Here is a 7,344-nt window from a genome sequence, read left to right on the forward strand (position 1 = left end):
ACGTGACTAGACAGAAATTATTCGCGGGAACATTGCTGCGAGTAATTTCTTGATCGGCAGGTTTCACATTCGTGGGGCGATAATATCGATCAGCAAATGTCGGAAAATATGGACGAAGGGTCAGTTCGTCTTCGACAAAAAATGGCTGAGGCTTAACTTGGTTAAGCCTGGAGAATGCGAAGCATCATCGTGTCGCGTAATTTGGAGGCGCACAACCACAGCGACGGCGCGAGGTGGGCCCCCGTTTCTGCACTGTCGTGACGTCATCGTGTCACGTGGTGTGACGTCATGTATCACGTGATTTGGAGGCGCACAACCACGGTGAAGGGCTGAAGTGGTAGCTAAAGTAGTATGCTTCACATAAAAAAAAAAAAGAAATATTCTAAGCAAGAACGTGCCGCATTGCCTATAAGTGGCGCTTTCAGAAATAAAGTTTCAAAGTCACAGCAAACGTCAAAGCATACTTTATTTTCGAACGTGCAAGGCAGCGCATAAAAGAATATTTGGACAGACAGCCCTGCGGCTAGTGAAACGGTTCAGTGCAAAATAAAATAAAATGTGCCAGGCAGCCGTAATGAGCAAAAAATAAACAAAAAGAATTAAACAGAATAAAAATTATGCTCTTGAAGTATCACTTCATAGCAAGGCAATTAAAAAAAGGCGAAAAAAAAACACACAAAAATAAGGAACAGGAAAGGAAAGCTCACAAAGGACAACAAACCCTTAAAAAAAAGAGGGGGGGGGGGGTCAGGGCCCTTCCTGTTTGCTAATAAAGAAAAGCTTTCAGCAGAGCTTAAAGTTATTTTCAAGCTTCACATTAATAGGCACTTTGTTCCAGACATCTGTGCCGGAAAATTGAACTAAGCGTTCCCCGTATACATTCCGACAGGCAGGCAAATTGAAATTTCCATTTGATGCGTGTCTTCTGTTACGGTATGGCAACCAAAAAAACTTATTGGCACAGGATTATCATATTATTTACCAATACACACAGTTTGTACCGAAGTTTTTTTGTTGCAGGCAGCAAAAAGTTACTTACCTGGAGTTTCTCCTTTCTAGAGAAAGAAAAGATCAAGCTTGCCAAGCAATTTCTCCTTGTGCTTCTCTTCCATCGAGTTTTATTTTTCTTTTTTTCGTCATTTTTCTACAGTCTTGTGCACGTTGTAAATTACGGGTACCGTCGCGATCGAAGTAATGTGGAGCACACTAAGCTGTTTCCACTCTTCAGAGGAAGTACGAAGTTTACCTGTGCTTAGGCAGCTGCGCACCAGCGTACTTTGTCAGTATATGCATTCAGTTTATTCTAATTATCACTGCGTAAAGCGTAAGAGAATTCTAGTCACCGTAACCTGCGCCGCATCATTGTGGCTCCCAGTGTACGAGAGGCATTTCTTTTTCGTCCAGGATAGCAGTATCTACGGAAGCTTTTTCTTCTTCCACATTGAGATAATCGCGTCAATCAACCCGCACGTTTGATGATTCCCCATGGTCGTGTGTCCGGGTCTTCGTACTCTTAGAGTATTCACCACTGAATTTTTTTATAACTGTTCAGCATATGAGTGTTAAAACCGAGCACTCACCTTGACGGGCGTAGAACGTGAATAGTGGCCACTTGAGGAATGTCGCAGGGATTACCGTTAGCAACGAGGTTCTTCTGCGAAGCCAGCAACACCACTTTGTCACTGCACGCTACGGAAAATGCCGCGTGTATGCCTCTTTGCTCTTTTTCATTGCATAATGGTGCTTGATAAGAACCAACGGCCACACTGCTGCTGCATCTAACGAAGGAATCTTAGATTACTTGCCAGTATCTTGAAAGCCCCCATTCTGCTTGAGTCGAAAGAATCTGAAGTTGTTAGCTCTTGTAAAAGCATGGCGCTATGACACACTTATTCGTGTAGGGACTAATTGCTGTTCAAAGTTACGGATGTGTCGTGACATGGTGGGCAAAGAGCAAATGGCGGTCATACTTGTCTGAATGTGATTACCCAGACACACCATGCTGATGACCCAGAATGCTACGGCCATACTATGGTAAGTAGATGCACTTCGGGATGAGGTTGGAGGGCTTTTCCTGAGAAACATACACACCAGAAAGAAGAGCAGTCCTGGCTGGAGGTCACGGGTGTTTCGCCTGAGTACAAAGTAACTACGAAAATGCAAGAACAGCACCACTAGAGATCATGAGGCCAGCACAGAGAGCACGGGATACACAGTGACTGCCAGGAGTCCATGAAGGTCGCACTGGTCGAAAAGTGACAGTCGCTGTCCAGTCGCTCGCTGCTCGATTTTCCAACCTTGCGACTGCGAGTCGCAAACCGCTGAACCAATCAGCGAGCGAGCCACGCTTCCGGCAACGACACCGCTCGCGGGCACGCCGGGCGACGACCTGCACTGCTCCCAGCTGGCTGCCATACTCGTCGCTAAGCCTATCCGGTTTCATATCGATGCCGCAGCTGAGGGCGCTTCGGATCCTGGCCAGCGCTAGTAATTAAGATGCTGCTTTCGTCACCGCTTTATTGTGGACCTCTTATCATAATAACATCGAAACATGCTCGATTTCCGCGACGCCTTCAGCAGCGGGGCTAGCAGACAACAGTCGAGCCGCATTGGGCAGCAGCAGCAAAGCGACTATGAGAAGAAATTTGCTTGTGTCGCAGTTATCGCTACTACCAGCAACTCGGTATTGGCCAGCGATCTTCAAAAATAATTCATTTTTGCATTTCTCTACCCAAGGGCTTGGTAAGAACGCGAACAAGCGATATTGGCGCATTTTTCTGAAGCCGGCGGCCGGCCGACTGCAGGCTGTCAGGCCGGCCCTGCAGAGAAGCGCGCCTCTGTCATCATGAAGCTTGTACGACCGCGGTGCAAATCAAAGTCGTCACCATATTTCTTACACCGTGACCGTCATGACATCCTCATCTTCGCTCGGGTCGTTTAGTACATTGCGAATAGCAGTTCACAGGACCGAGCGCGAGTACTAGGAGGCGCGGCAAAAACAGATGAAACTCTCGAAAGCGCGCGAACAACGTAATTCTCGAGAGTTTTCGCTTCAAACGAGAATCTAACGAGAAGGCGATCCGCATGGTCGTGCTTGAAAGTGTGAACAACGGTGTTGTAGAGCTGCTGCCTGGTCGCAAGGGACTGCTGGTCGCGTGCCCTTTGCGGCTCGCAAGTGTGAATGCACTAGGCTAACGACGCAGCCAATCACGCCTCGTGTTCTGCAACACACTCTCGCTGTGCATTACACAGCGTCTTCAATCAATGCCACTGTCGAACTACTATGCACACTCTCGAACGTTGTGCATGCCATATCATCACCAGACGTGCCGACCTCCCAGCAAGGCGCAAAACAATGAGCCCACAAAGACTGAGAGTAAGCGTCATGTTTGTAAACAAAGGTGGCGCTGCGGTAGGCAGCGACGCAGGGTGTAGGCAAAAGCATAGCATTCCCACCCCGTACCAAGACAGAACTGGCAACAATTTAGCGACTCCCTAAACGGAACCTTAAGCACCACGAAAACATGGCGCATACTCAAGGCACTTCTAGATCCAGTAAAAACAAAGACAGAAAACAACAAAGCCATATACCAACTGGTACACCAATACGAAGGAACAGACTCGGAATTATTGGACAAAGTACGCAAAAAGTGCTACGGCGAAGGCAACCCAGCAGCCTACGCAGAGCGCTACAAAGGAGAAGAAAACGAAAAGCTAAACAGACCCATTACCCGGGAATAGGTGTACGCAGCAATAAGAAACGCAACAAAGAACACAGCCGCTGGGCGCGGACAAGATCAACAACGCACTCATTCGCAACCTCAGCGACGAACAAATCGAAAAGCTAACCGAATTCCTCTATAGGCACTGGCAAGCGGGAACCGTACCAGAAGAATGGGAACACACGGAAGTCATCATGATTCCGAAACCAGGCAAGAAACTTGAAGTAGAAAACCTCAGACCAATCTCCCTTACATCGTGCATAGGCAAAATTTACGAGAGAGTGGTCACGAGAAGGCTACAAAACTATATGGAAGAAAACAAACTTTACCCCCACAGCATGTTCGGCTTCAGAACCAGGCTTTCAACCAAAGACATGCTCCTACAAATCAGAGAAGAAGTACTGAGCAACACCCCGCTCAACGGAGAACACATTATCATGGCATGGACATCAAAGGCGCCTTTGATAACGTAAAGCCACGAAGCGATCATGACCGGACTAGACAACTTGAACTGCGGCATGAAGATACACAGCTACGTCAAGGCATTTTTGTCCAACAGAACAGCAACAATCGGCCTGGGAGAGCTAAGATCAGAAAAATTCAACACGCCGAACAAAGGCACGCCGCAAGGATCGGTTATTTCACCCATACTTTTCAACGTTGCCATGATCGGACTAGCCCAACAACTACAGGAAATCGAAAACATACGACACGCAATGTACGCCGACGACCTCACCGTATGGGTAACCAAGGCTCTCTCGGGGAAAAGGAAGAAAGACTACAAGAGGCCGTGACATGCGTAGAAGACTATGTCAAGGCAAGAAGACTAGCCTGCTCGACAGAGAAGTCCGAGCTCCTAAGAGTATGGCGAGGCAAGAAGAACCGCACTGTCCCCGAGGAAGAAAACCTGAGGCTAAACGTCCGACTCGAGGGACAACTAATCCCGGAAAAAAACACTCATCAGGATATTAGGAATGTGGATACGATCGAACCAAAGGTGCAATGAAGTAAAGTAGCAGTCACTGACCATAGTCGAAAAAAGAAAGACGTTTCGAAACGTTTCGAAAGGGACAATCGCCTTTCGTTCTCTGTGTACAGAAAACCTACGCACACAGCCCAGTACTTAAATTTTCATTCAAATCATCCAGTTGCGCACAAAGCCTCCGTCGTCACATCACTGACCAAACGTGCGACACGTGTCTGCAAAGGCCAAGAAGATCTAGAAAAGGAGTTAAAAAGAGTGCACGAAGAACTGTCAGCCAACGGTTATCCGAGCCGCTTCATATCAAAGATACAAGAACGAGCTGCACATCCAGCTACCACTGATTGTAGGACGTATCGAACACGAGCAGGCATTCCATACATGCCTGGTATCAGCGAAGCGCTGTCTCGTGTGTTCTCAAAATACGACTTGCGCGTGGCCCACATGCCTGTCAGCAAGCTGCGGAATCAGCTAATGAATGTGAAAGACCGACTACCAAATGAGCAGTTTCCAGGCGTCGTCTACAAAATACCGTGCCTGAACTGCAATCATGCCTACATCGGTGAGACAGGGAAGTTCTCAAGACGCATAAAGGACCACCAACGTGATGTGAAAAACGAAAAGCATGCCACAAATGCGCTGGCGGGTCATGCTCACGACACTGGCCACCAGATTGACTGGGGCAATGCCTCCATCTTATCTAAGGAGAGAAACCTGACGACGCGCCTTCTGCTGGAATCGCTATTCATCCAGACAACACAAGCAACATTAAACAAGAACGCTGGACCCATGCCAGGCATCTACGCCCGATCTTTACGTCATATTCTCCGGATATAAATTCGCCACCGCTCTTGTCCTGCTCACTGTGAACAAGAAACCCGTACGGGTTTCGAAACGTCTTTCGTCTTTCTTTTTTTTTTTTTTTCGACTATGGTCAGTGACTGCTACTTTACTTCATTGCATCACCATGCCTGACCAGACGGATTTCCGTCGAACTCTTGACTACACGAACCAAAGGTGCACCCACACTTTAAAAATACTTGAAACAGCAACCAACCAAGTAGCTCGCATGATAACAAGGATCTCGAGGAAAAGACCCGGCATGAAAGAGGCAGACACGCTACAACTGGTCAGAAGCCTGGTGGTAAGCAGAGTAACATACAGCCTCTCATACTACCACTAGTTGCACAAAATACGAAATCCAACAAGCGGACGCAATCCTGAGGAAAGCCCTCAAGACGGCGCTTCACTTACCACAATCAACATGAACCGACAAACTACTGGCTCCGGGTCTACACAACAGTCTCGAAGAACTCCAAGAAGCGCAAATAACAGCACAAATCGAAAGACTAAAACTATCGGCAACGGGCAGAAGACTCCTGAGCAGATACGGCGGTGCAGCTACAATAAAGGAGACACAAAGCACGGAGACGATACCAGACGAATAGAGAAACACCATCAAAGTAGCACCGATACCAAGGAATATGGACCCGAACCTACACATGGTGCGAAGAGAAGCAAGAGCAGAGTACGTACAAAGAACACTGGCAACTAGCAACAACACTGTGTACGTAGACGCCGCTACATACACTGGTAACAGAAACTACAAGAAAAGCAAAGTGGTAACGGTGATCAATTCGGACCTAAAAGAAATCACCAGCGTGTCAATCCGGAACTGTACGGTAGTCGAGGCCGAAGAGGCAGCCGTGGGTCTAGTGGCAGCGGAGGGCTACCGATCCAACAGGTCCTTAACAATACTCACCGACTCACAACCTGCATGCCCCAACTACCGAAACGGCAGAATCAGCCACAGCGCACTCCGCATTCTCCGCTCAAGTGGCAAAACCGAAAACAACCAGCCCAAACACACGATAGTTTGGTGCCGGGACATACCGACATTACGGGAAATCAGGAGGCGGATAGGAATAGGATAGCTCGAGGGTACGCAACAAACCGAGCATCCAACATTCCCGACATCGCTGAGGAACCCGAGCCGGTAGCCCAAAGTTATACAGACATTCTTAACCACTACAGAGGGATCAGACGAAAATACCCGCCCCACACGAACAACTCAATAGAGAAGACGCCGTAGCATGGCGACAGTTACAAACGGGAACATTCCCGTGCCTAACCCAGTAAAAAGAAATGGCTGAGGCTTAGCTAAGGTTAAGCCTAGTCAGATGCGAAGCATATTGATGGTTAGGCTTGGTAACGTTCTTCGCTTTGTTCTTCAGTTGTTGTACAACGTTGTCGCCGAGCCCCATATTGAGCACGCCGCTTAGCCAGACGTTCATCCCGCTCTTCATCGGTCTCTGTGGCACGCTGAAGCTTTCGCTTCTCGTTCAAATCAGCCCTGCTTCTAGGCGGCATCCCAACACCTGGCCGCCTCGTAAGTGCCCGGAGGGCGAGGCAAGCTCAGCTTTATACCGCTGCTGTAGCGTCACGTGGTCAGCTGCAGCGCCTCTGATGTGGAGCCTCCACCGCCGCGGCCGACCGCGCGAGCCGGCAGCCCATCTCTCCTCTGCTGTGACGTCATGTTGTCACGTGGTCTCACGTGGTCACGCTAAAGGTCAATGGTAGCTCCACCGCCGCGCTCGACGGGCTGTAGTGTAGCTCTAGTAATATGCTTCGCATAAAACA

At 48.5% G+C, this 7,344-nt stretch overlaps 1 protein-coding gene across 1 annotated transcript in view; it reads right to left on the bottom strand.

Annotated features, from left to right (window-relative positions):
• LOC149331191 (4-vinylphenol methyltransferase 1-like) overlaps positions 1 to 2,213 on the bottom strand; it is a 28,495-nt gene extending 26,282 nt beyond the window's left edge. The window contains exons 1-2 of the mRNA XM_089555415.1: positions 2,092 to 2,213; positions 1,581 to 1,654 (exon numbers count right to left, since the gene is read on the bottom strand). The gene's annotated coding sequence lies outside the window, so the exon portion shown is untranslated. The remainder of the gene's footprint in view (positions 1 to 1,580; positions 1,655 to 2,091) is intronic.
• Between the last annotated feature and the right edge of the window lie 5,131 nt (positions 2,214 to 7,344).

Source organism: Amblyomma mixtum, chromosome 8 (assembly GCF_055824585.1).
Source record: "Amblyomma mixtum isolate Tamu chromosome 8, ASM5582458v1, whole genome shotgun sequence".
In the NCBI taxonomy this organism is placed as follows: Eukaryota; Metazoa; Arthropoda; class Arachnida; order Ixodida; family Ixodidae; genus Amblyomma; species Amblyomma mixtum.